Consider the following 12,251-nt stretch of genomic DNA (forward strand, 5'->3'; position numbering starts at 1 on the left):
GCAATATCTTAAAAATTTGACGGTACACATGCTTTTAAATAAGATCTCATCTCTGAGTTAGAGTAAACTGTCAAGAACTAAAACTTCCTTACTTTACCTTTCACCATGGGACTTGTAACCGTCACTTCTGTCTTGAGTAGTTAAAAGATAGAACAGTCTAGCCAAGTGCCATGTCTCTTATTCTTGATCAGCTATAGCTCTGGAGTTTTTGCAGATTTTCAAATAAAACTCAGAGATTCCTTGTATGACTCTCTAAATCTCTTTTTTGTGGTATTTCTGGATCCTTACCAAGGCAGTGATGGTATATGCCTTCTCTCGAGATATGTGGTATTTGTGGTATAAGGCATAGTGACATTGCCTTCTCTCTCATAATATTCTAACAAGGTTTTGATATCTGGAGCTCATAGGTGGGAGACAGCTAATATATACTTACAAGACATTTATTGCATTGTCAAACCATGGATCCAGAGAAACAAGTCAAAAAGTCAAATCAAGATGTGCATGTGTGGCGAATGAATGGTGTATGGTGATGATGGTGAAAACAATGGTGAAAGTCTAATTCTACTTTTGCTCTTTTGAGGGGATACATACCTTCCTTGCTTTTTGAAACTTTATGAGGAGAATGAGATGCTCTTCTTTTTCTTTCCTCTCAGGTGGGTATCTTGTACCCCTAATTCTACTGTCGGACACTTGTCCATTTTTACCTCTCGTCTCACTTTTTCTTTCTTTCGAGGTTCCGGGCACTTGCCCCTTTTTATTTCCTCGTTTATTTTTTTTCTTTTCTTCTCTTTTCTCTTTTTTTTCAGAGCACTCATCTCTTGAGATAATATAGCAAGTGGTAGTAGCAAGATAACTTGAGCATTTATTTCACAAGGGAAAATAGAAATATTTTTGGCTATTCTCTTCCGGATTAGGAGTAGAATATTTTTGGGTGGTTCTGGATATGGACATGGATGGATATATGTGGATGGTACTTCCAGAGTAGAAGTAGCATATATGAGTGAACGTGCAAGTGAATCTTGATTTAACCACATGACAAGCTCCTATGGGTCTACACAGCTTGACCACACTCAATGCTCATAAGCAGTAAATAGTAAATGTGTGGCTGAAAGTCTAGCAAGCATGTATATATGGCTGTGGTAGGAATTTAAACTCTCATCATACAGGAACTCATCATGCAATATTTTAAAGATTTTTTAAAGATAAAATTCTCCAAAATTCTAGCATCTCTAGGAACAGATAAACAGCAGCTCAACCTTCCCATATCATATCCGTTAACAACTTAGATTTCAGATCAAGTTTTCATCCCACAAGTTTAGATCTAGAGCAAGCTTTAATTATAACAGTTATGTCTAAACTTGAGAGAGAACTTCAAATTTGCAAATTAGGCAGAGCAACTATTCATCATATCCATGCTTGAGTTTTATTATTAAGATTCAGATTAGCATAGCCACTTTATTTATTTATTAAACACACTAAGCAAAAGATATATATATATATATATAAGCACAAAATCTTTATTTGGTTTTTCATAGTTTATGTATTTTAATATTCTAACATAATATAAGTATAAGGATAGGTAGAAATACTTAGCGAGATAAATGGGGGTGCTCTCCCCCAAGCAGAATTTTGATGTAATTTCTCTTGATGTAGCTAGCAGGTGGCAGAGGTGTATTTGAAAGTCAGCAGCATTCTGACAGCGATTAGAATGTCCTCCGTCTACTAGTCTTCTTGATTCTTAAATTCTGTGGATCTCAAATAGACAACAAAGCTTGTGGAACTAATTAAGTGTTAGCATAAATATCTAGCCTTCATCATGTTGAGCTTCCTCAATAAATATTACTCCCTGTTTTTATATTTTTATTTTATAAAGCAGAAAAGAAATATTTATTTTATTTTTATGCCACCACAGTGAAGGTACTTATGGGTTTTATGCCACTCGTATACTCACATGGGGCTTAGTATTTTTTAACATTTTTATTTTCTTTTCAAGATAGCATGATTTAACTAATAATCTATTTAAGGAAAGTAAATAATTAAAGGGAAAAGGGAATGCAGAAAGGATAAATATGGATAACTACCGATCTTACCTTTCGGCGAGGGTTCAATGTTTTAAGTCTTCTTAACAAGACTTCTCACCGTGTTCATTCTTCAGGTGCGTCATTTGGTTCAGCTGCGGACCTTGACGTCTGCACCTCTTCGTTTGCCCAGCAGTTCGAAGTGCGGCGTTGGCAGTATCTTGCTCAGTGTGTTTGTGCTCGTAGATCCAAGTCCTTCACTTGGTAGAGTCTGAGAGTTATAAAACTCCTCCAAGTTTTGCTCGAAGTGTACCTGCTCATAGAGACAAGGCAGAGATCAAGTGCATGGGTCCTGTTGGTGGAAAACACCAACAGAACCTAAAGTGTATTTGTTCTTCTCTAACCCTAAGCATAGTGAGCAAGACAAAGTTGATGGATGAAAAGTTCATGAGTGTAGCACTTATAACATTTGTCAGATCAGATCGCTCAACCTTATGGAAAGATAATCTATCTATGTATATGTCTTTTTCTTTATATCTCTCAATGATTGAATGTGTAACATTTTAGCTCATATGATTAGGAGTGTGGGATCATGGAGGTAGTACTAAGAACAAGGATTAAAGGACTAAACATGTTGAATCAGTTGGGTTGGTTAATCTAGAGTTGTAAATCATACGTGTTTGTCTCTTTTATTTATATGAACGCCAGAACCAAGGAGAAGCTTATAAAAGTGATAGTCAAGTACCTTAAGATGTTACCTTGCTTGAAGAGTGATGGTACAATATCACCTTGTGGAAGCTTTCCTTTCTTAGCGGTTGTGCATCGTGTTTGTGGCACCCTCCATGGATCATCTCTCTATGATGAATGAGCTATGTCCTTCTTGTGTAAATTGTTAAACTTCATGTGTCACTCTCTTCGTCTCTAATGTGAGTTTATCTCAGGACTTCCCAAATCGATATTGAAAGTTTTTCTGCAGGGGTTAGTCCGACAAAAATATACCAATGTCTACACAAGGAGTTTTTAGTTCAATAACCGAACTAGAGTCCATGTCTAATCAGATTAAGGAAGGCTGTTTAACCTAAGCACCATGCTTAATTTAAAAGCCAATAGAAGTATGTGCAGTACTTCCAAACTAACACTTACTAGTAAATAGACAAAGGTAACATGACAACATTTATAGAGATCTACTTAAGTGGAGATGAAGTAGTGTGATTAGTATTTAACAAATTGAGCATGTCTTAAAGGTAGGGACAACCAACATAGCAACATGGCAAAGGATGTTTTTATGTAAAGTACTCCCCCAAGCTTGAATTTTGCAGAATTCAAGTTTGGATGAATTTAATTCAGTGTTGCATGATGATTGGTTGGATATACCTTGTACTTGCTTGTCATTCATCTGATCTTCTTGTTCCAATCCTGGAAAGGTTAGTGACAAGAATACCCGAAGGAATATTTTTACAATTATCCTTATACGCTCAATACACAAGGTAATGTTGCAAATAATTAAAAACTCATGTTATGATCTGATCAATGCTTATTTTAGGACACCAAGCTTGTCCTTGGGAAACCATCAATTTATGTCGGCGAAGTGGTTTCCCTTCCAACGCTGACCTAAATCAAGATCAACTCAACGAGATCTGCAATATTTATTATAGAAATATGCATCGACAACCGCCCTTTTAAAGTTTTTATAAATAGAAAGGAAGAGGGGGTTGGAGATCTCAAATGTGGTGATGTTGGAGAGACCAATAGATTGGGAAGATGTTGCATATGAGCATGGAGTGAATGAAGTGGCTATGAAATAAATTCCATGCTTATTAATGTTATCTTCGTCTCCAATCTGAATATTTGGAGTTTCTCCTGGATTGGTCTCACCTATGTCCTCTTCTGTAGTTGGATGAATCTCATCTTCAAAGGGAGTCAAGAACTCATCATTTGAAATTGAGCCAAAGTTAGAATCCATTAATGCTTCTTCCTTATCCATCCATTCTACACATTCTAGCCATTTGGAACTTGTGATCAGGAAAGGGGAGCTGATAGAATTTTCAATATGGCTTAGCTCTCCTTCACTTGATATGTCATCCTCGACTTCTTCATAACAGGAACCAGGACATTCTCTAAGAGAACCATTATTGCGAGGATTTGAATTATCCCTGCTTGAAGGTCTCTTATGGAACCAGAAGTCTAAACCATCTGCATCTGAAAGATTTAAGGTCGGAATTCCTTCCTCCCTTGGAGAATTTTGGGGTATTGATGGTTTAGGATGGATAGCTAAAGTTTGGAATTGAAGTGGTTGTGATCTGGCTATCGAAACTTCTTCTTCTTGTCTAGGAACTGGTTCTGTCTCTTTCTCAGGGATATAAAAGCTAGGAGACTTTCCACTTAATAAATCAATCAAATTCCAAGCTTCACTAGCAGGTAGGTGATAGAAGGATCCTCTAGAGGCTGTATTCAATGTTTGCTTATTTTCCATACTAAGGCCTGTTGACGGTTCTTAAGTATCAATTTTAATTATCAAATAAACAAGGGAAAGGACCAATATGCAACCAACACTTAGAATTAGGGTTTGATCTGACAGAATTCCATGAGTTTTGTTGTTTATCTGTTTCTGCAGGGGGTTATCAGGAAATAAGGAAGAAAGACCGACATGTCGGGATTACATAGAGATATCAATGCACCGCACGATTTTTTACCATCTAGAAGACTCCAGAAGCCACGGGAAGAAGACGGAGGCCGAAAGGGGCCAGGCCCAGGGCGCCCGCCCTGGTGACCTGGGCGCCCGCCCCCTGCTGGAGTGCTTTCAGAACTCTCTTCGCACGGGATATTCCACCGACCTATTGGATCAAAGAAAAAATAGTACCACCTCGTCTACCGACCCAAAAACGCATAGAAGGGGAGGACTATATAAGGAGATCCCCTGGACCCTGGAGAAGACATGAAGAAATTATCATAGAGACTGAGGGGTGCCCTCGAAGGAAAACCTCTTCTCTAATTAATATTTCTTTTTAGGCTTAGCAACCAATGTAAGGAAGAAATAGATCTTCTAGTTTCTACTAGATTGATAGAGATAGAGTGGAGGTGTAGATTGGAGGAAGCCCGGCCTGTCGGTGTCTACTCCAAGCTTGTACCTGCGGGATCAAGTTCTCCTAACCCGAAGCTTGCTCCTAGGATTCTTCAGTATTTCGACTTCTAAATTCTAGTAAGTTCTTGTTTTATTGTTATTATGGTTTATGAGTTTACTTTAATCTCTTCGCGTAGAGTTTAGAGTAATCATTGCTGGCATAAACGTGGTGTTTAGGCTGGGGTACTCATAGATATTCCCTGACTAGCTGGACCGTGGTAGTAGTGAGGAACGTGACAATTCCGAGTTACCTTTGTAGATCACATCTCGTTAGCAGGAAGAATAGGGTTTATAGGTGCGGGTTGAACATCCTTTGTGGTGTCTAGATTCCGTTAGCCTCCCCATTAGAACAGTAGATTATCCTTACCAAGGTTAGAAGGAGACTACGGTTGCAGTCTTCTCTATTTATCACTCACATCGAAAGACATTCTTTGTGCCTAAAGGTTAGTAGTAATAGACTGGTTAGTCAGATGCACTCTTTCTCCTAGTGGTAAAAAAATAAATACGATACTCTGGATAATTTCCCGGGTGAAGTGCTCACCGATATCCGTGCGCTTGCGGATCAATTCCTTATTACGTTCCCAAATATCAACAAGGCCCTCAAAAAAGTGAATTAGAAGAACTTCTTGTGAAATAGAAAGCTTTGGGCCAGTCAGAGTAAGGTTAATAAAGCGGTCCCATGATTTGCCAAGAGATTCTTCTTCCTGTTGTCTAAAAGAAAGAATCTCACGCCGAAGTTCCACCACTTTGGAGATTGGAAAATATTTAAAAAGAAAACTATTATGTAACTCCTTCCAATCTCCATGAACACTCCCTACTTTGAGTTTATACCAATGTCTAGCTTTTCCTGTTAAAGAGAACGGAAAGAGCTTCCATTTAAGGGTCTCATCGGACATGCCTTCTATGCGAAGGAGGTCACAGACTCTATAAAACTCTCTTAGGTGTGTGTATGGGTTTTCCTCACCTTCTCCTGAGAAAGGTTGTTTTTGAACAAATTCTATGTATTCGGGGTCTATCTCAAAACTAGATGCTATGATAGGCTTTGAAGATTTTGGCGGTTCGAGATGTGTGCCCGTAGGTCTATGAAATTCATAGATAGACATGTTTGAATTTATGATAGACCAGAGATCAAGGATTAGATAAGAAGAAAGATTAGCAGAGATGAGGCAAAGGATAAAAGGAAAATATATATTTTTTTTAGAAAATGATTAAGCTAGTTCGTAGTCAACTCAGCAACCGTTTCCCCGACAACGGCGCCAAAAATGCTTGTTGACACTTGCTAACACCACTTGAATACTAGGTTGTCATCCCCAGCATGGCACTAGAGTGTACTATGGTATTTATACGCACACAGATAATCCGCAAGCGCACGGATACCGTTGAATGTTTTACCCGGTTAGAGGTTTTATCGTATCCACAGGGAAACGGGAGAACTGATCTACGCTCTAACTTAACCAAGATAAGTAAATAGGTGTAAATAGGAAAGATGGTAGAATCGAATAATAACAATATTAAAGGTAAGATAACAGTGAGTGATAATATGGGAATAGAGAGTAGAGCAATCTAGTATATGGGCGATGGTAGTAGAATAGAGAGGATAACTATGGTTTCTCTACTTCAAAGGGGTATGTCTATGTCTGGGACGAACCATGTGATAAGAGTACACCACAAAGGATGCTTATCCTTAGGCCGATAAACCCTACCCATTGTTGACGGTCCTTAAGTATCAAATTTAATTATCAAATAAACAAAGAAAAGGATCCAAATGAAATCAACATCCAGACTTAGGGTTTTATCTGATAGAATTCCACGAGTTTTGGTGTTTGTCTATTTCTGCAGGGGGTTATCAGGAAATAAGGAAGAAAGGCCCACATGTCAGGATTACATAGAGATATCAACGCACCGCGCAATTTTCTACCATCTAGAAGACTCCAGAAGCCACGGGAAGGAAGCGGAGCCCGAAAGGGGCCAGGCCCAGGGCGCCCGCCCTGAGGACCTGGGCGCCCGCCCCCTGTTGGATGCCAATCCGGACTCTCTTCACTCGGGATGTTCCACCGACCTATTGGATCAAGAAAAACATAGTACCACCTCGCCTACCGACCTAAAAACGCATAGAAGAGGAGGACTATATAAGGAGACCCCCCTGGCCCCTGGAGGAGAGAAGAAATTATCATAGAGATTGAGGGGTGCCCTCGAAGGAAAACCTCTTCTCTAATTAATATTTATTTTTAGGCTTAGCAACCAATGTAAGGTAGAAATATATCTTCTAGTTTCTACTAGATTGAGAGAGATAGAGTGGAGGTGTAGATTGGAGGAAGCCCGGCCTGTCGGTGTCTACTCCAAGCTTGTACCTGCGGGATCAAGTTCTCCTAACCCGAAGCTTGCTCCTAGGATTCTTCAGTATTTCGACTTCTAAATTCTAGTAAGTTCTTGTTTTATTGTTCTTCTGGTTTATGAGTTTACTTTAATCTCTTCGCGTAGAGTTTAGAGTAATCATTACTGGCGTAAACGTGGTGTTTAGGCTGGGGTACTCATAGATATTCCCTGACTAGCTGGACCGTGGTAGTAGTGAGGAACGTGACAATTCCGAGTTACCTTTGTAGATCACATCTCATTAGCAGGAAGGATAGGGTTTATAGGTGCGGGTTGAACATCCTTTGTGGTGTCTAGATTCCGTTAGCCTCCCCATTAGAACAGTAGATCATCCTTACCAAGGTTAGAAGGAGACTACGGTTGCAGTCTTCTCTATTTATCACTCACATCGAAGGACATTCTTTGTGCCTAAAGGGATAGTAGCAATAGATTTGGTTAGTCAGATGCACCCTTTCTCCCAGTGGTAAAAAATATAAATACGATAACTCTAGATAACCTCCCGGGTGAAATGCTCACCGATATCCATGCGCTTGCGGATCGTTTCCTTATTGCGTTACCAAATACAACAAGCATTTCTGGCGCCGTTGCCGGGGAGAAAGACGGTTTGCTGAGATAACTTTGAGTCTTGCTATTATCTTGTATTATACTTTTATACTTTTATTCTTTTATCTTTTTATTTTTATCTTTATGGATAACTCAAATTCCATACCTATTATTAAATTCTTTGCACCTTCGGAGACCAGCCATAGACCATGGGAGTCAACACGTCCTGCCCCTAATTATGATCTGTGTCCGGAGTTGATTGCAATAGGTCAAAACCAACCCTTTTCTATAGCTGAGGTCCTATCTTTTAATCAAAAAGATAATGCACTTTTAACTACACCTAGGGAATCTTTTAATCTTTCTATAAATTCTGGTTTAGACCTAGCCCTACAAGACCATGTTTTTCCTAGATATTTTCACATTGGTCTTAATCATATAACCTTTGGTAGAGTCTTTCTTTCTTTATCTATTAGTAAAGGAAGGTATGTCTTCATTCGTAGACATCCTTCTTGCACTAGTCTTCATAGAAAAATCTTAGAGATAGAGAAGGAATCATCTCCCATACAAGGAGAGGAAGTTTCAATAGCCGATTTCCAAACATTTCAATCCCATGATTCGGCTATCCAACCCATCCTTGAGCTTAATAATTTCTACTATGCTTTTTCTCTTGAACCTCCCGATAATCCTATGAATCTCTCTAGACATCCCATGCATAAGAAGGAGGATCGAGAAGAGCAACATCAATGGCTAGAGGGCATTAAAAATCCATGTGCTATCACCATTGAATGGATAGATAAAACAAACTTGAGAGACAATCCTAGAGGAATTTTAAGCATTTATGAAGAATCATCCTTGGAGTTTAAGAATGAGAGAAACAACAGTGAGCAAGGAAGTTATTTCATAAATACCTCACCCAGTCCTTGCTCATACAAAACATCTCTCCAATCAATTTGTCTCTCTATCCTTACCACATTTGAGATCTCCAACCCCCTGTTCCTCTTCATTTATAAAAACCTTAAAAGGGCGGTTGTCGATGCATATGTCTATAATAAATATTGCAGATCTCTTTGAGTTGATCTTGATATAGGTAGGTGTTGGAGGGGAAACCACTTCACCAACATAACTTGATGGTTTCCCAAGGACAAGCTTAGTGTCCTAAAACAAGCACTTATCAGATCATAACATGAACTTCTAATTATTTGCAACATTGCCTTGTGTATTGAGCATATAAAGATAAATGTAGAAATATTCCTTCGGGTATTCTTGTCACTAACCTTTCCAGGATTGGAGCAAGAAGATCGGATGAATGACAAGCACAGGGTATGTCCAACCAACCATCACACAACATTGAATTAAATTCATCCAAACTTGAATTTTGTAAAATTCAAGCTTGGGGGAGTACTTTACATAAAAACATCTTTTGCCATGTTGCTACGTTGGTTGTCTTTACCTTTGAGACATGCTCAATTTGTTAAATACTAATTACACTACTTCATCTCCACTTAAGTAGATCTCTATAAATGCTCTCATGCTACCTTTATTTGCTTTAGTATATGTCTAGGTTTGGAATAGTTTCATTTATCTCTTAATTAAGCATGGTGCTTAGTTTAGGAATGATGATCTTACTTCCAAGGGATTTTAAATTAAGCATGGTGCTTAGGTTAAAATGCCCTTCTAAATCAAATTAGACATGGTGTCTAGGTTGATTTTTAAGCCGATAGTATGCTATAGTAGATATGGGATATTTTGTTGGACTAACCCCTGCAGGAAAACTTTCAATATCAACCTAGGAAGTCCTAAGATAAACTCGCATTGGAGATGAAGAAAGTGACACATGAAGTTTAACAATTTGCACAAGAAAGACGTGGCTCATAAGAGATGATTCATGGAGGGTGCCACAAACACGATGCACAACCGCTAAGAAAGGAAAGCTTCCACAAGGTGATACTGTACCGTCACTCTTCAAGTAAGGTAACACCTTAAGGTACTTGACTATCGCTTTTATAAGCTTCTCCTTGGTTCTAGCATTCACATAAATAAAGAGACAAACATGTATGATTTATAACTCCAGATTAACCAACTCAATTAATTCAACATGTTTAGTCCTTTAATCTTTGTTCTTAGTACTACCTTCGTGATCCCACGCTCCTAAACATATAAGCTAATATGTTGCACATTCAATATTTGGAAGATATAAACAAAACATAAATATAGATAGATTATCTTTCCATTAGGTTGAGCCATCTGATCTGACAAATGTTTCAAATACTACACTCATGATCTTATTATCCATCAACTTTGTCTTGCTCACTATGCTTAAGGTTAGAGAAAAACAAATACACTTTTGGTTCTGTTGGTGTTTTCCACCAACAGAGCCCATGCACTTGATCTCTGCCTTGTCTCTATGAACAGGTACACTTCAAGCAAAACATAGAGGAGTTTTACAACTCCCAGACTCCACCAAGTAAAGGACCTGGATCTATGAGCACAAACACACTGAGCAGGATATTGCCAACACCATACTTCAAACTGCTGGGCAAAGAAGAACATGGGTGACACCGTATCAAGAGGTGCAGACGTCAAGGTCCACACCTAATCAAATGATGCACCTAAAGGATGAAGATGGTGGAAAGTCTTGTCCAGAAGACTTAAAACATTGGATCCTTGTCGGAAGAGGTCAACATCGTCGACTCAAGTCACCTTTCTTGATCAAGAAGGACGACCCTGGTGTTCCAAGCATCGAGTGCGCAATCAATGGATACTCTTTTCAGAAGACACTCTACAACACCGGATCTGACGACAACATAATGGCCGCAGTCACTTATCAGCTCCTGCATGGAACCATGCCCCTACAACCAATATATTCAGCTCCAGATGATTTTCAGGTTATTGACATGGGAGAAGACGAATATGATCCACCCACCATCCTTGGAAGACCGTTCCTCAACACTATCAAAGCAATCATCTACATTGGAACCAGAGAAGTCCACATGTACTTCCCCTCTGAGAAGGTACGCAACTATTTTACTGACCATAACTATATAGTTGAAGATTCTAAGCAGGTCAGGACAAGAAGACGACACAACCGCAACCAAGAGGAGGCAAATCATCAAGAACGGATGGGTAGACTACGAAGGAAAAGTGATAAGGACTGAAATCATACAGCTTGAACAGAACTGTCCTGAGGAGACCGTAGCACCGAGTCAGGTATGGAGGGAGAAGATAGTTATACACGAAGAGAGACGCCGCCGGAATCACCGACTACGCCACCTAGCGAATCCCAGGACGACTGAGAAAACAGAGAGTCCCGTTCGGAGGACATAAAAATATCGAACGCCTTGCCAAGAGGTAAACTTGGTAGTTACCCTTTCCTTTTAATTATTCAATTATAATTTGCTTAGTTAATCAGGTTCATGCTATCTTGAAAAGAAAATAAAAATGTTAAAAAATAGTAAGCCCCATGTGAGTATGCTCATGGCATAAAACCCATAAGTACATTCACTGTGGTGGCATAAAAATAAAATAAATAAGTTTTCATCTTACAATAAAAAAATATATAAATATATATATATATATAATAATAAGTGTATGATCCTGCTAAATAAATAACATTTATTAAAGAAGCTCAACATGATGAAGGCTAGATATTTATGCTAACACTTAATTAGTTCCACAAGCTTTGTTGTCTATTTGAGCTCCACAGAATTTAAGAATCAAGAAGACTAGCAGACAGAGGACATTCTAATCGCTGTCAGAATGCTGCTGACTTTCAAATACACCTCTGCCACCTGCTAGCTACATCAAGAGAAATTACGTCAAAATTCAGCTTGGGGGAGAGCACCCCCATTATTCTCGCTAAGTATTTCTACCTATCTTTATACTTATATTATGTTAGAATATTAAAATACATAAACTATGAAAAACCAAATAAAGATTTTGTGCTTATATATATCTTTTGCTTAGTATGTTTAATAAATAAATAAAGTGGCTATGCTAATCTGAATCTTAATAATAAAACTCTAGCATGGATATGATGAATAGTTGCTCTACCTAATTTGCAATTTTGAAGTTCCCTCTCAAGTTTAGACATAACTGTTATAATTTAAAGCTTGCTCTAGATCTAAACTTGTGGGATGAAAACTTGATCTGAAATCTGAGTTGTTAACGGATATGATATGGGAAGGTTGAGCTGCTGT

The sequence above is a fragment of the Sorghum bicolor genome, chromosome 6 (assembly GCF_000003195.3).
Source record: "Sorghum bicolor cultivar BTx623 chromosome 6, Sorghum_bicolor_NCBIv3, whole genome shotgun sequence".
In the NCBI taxonomy this organism is placed as follows: domain Eukaryota; kingdom Viridiplantae; phylum Streptophyta; class Magnoliopsida; order Poales; family Poaceae; genus Sorghum; species Sorghum bicolor.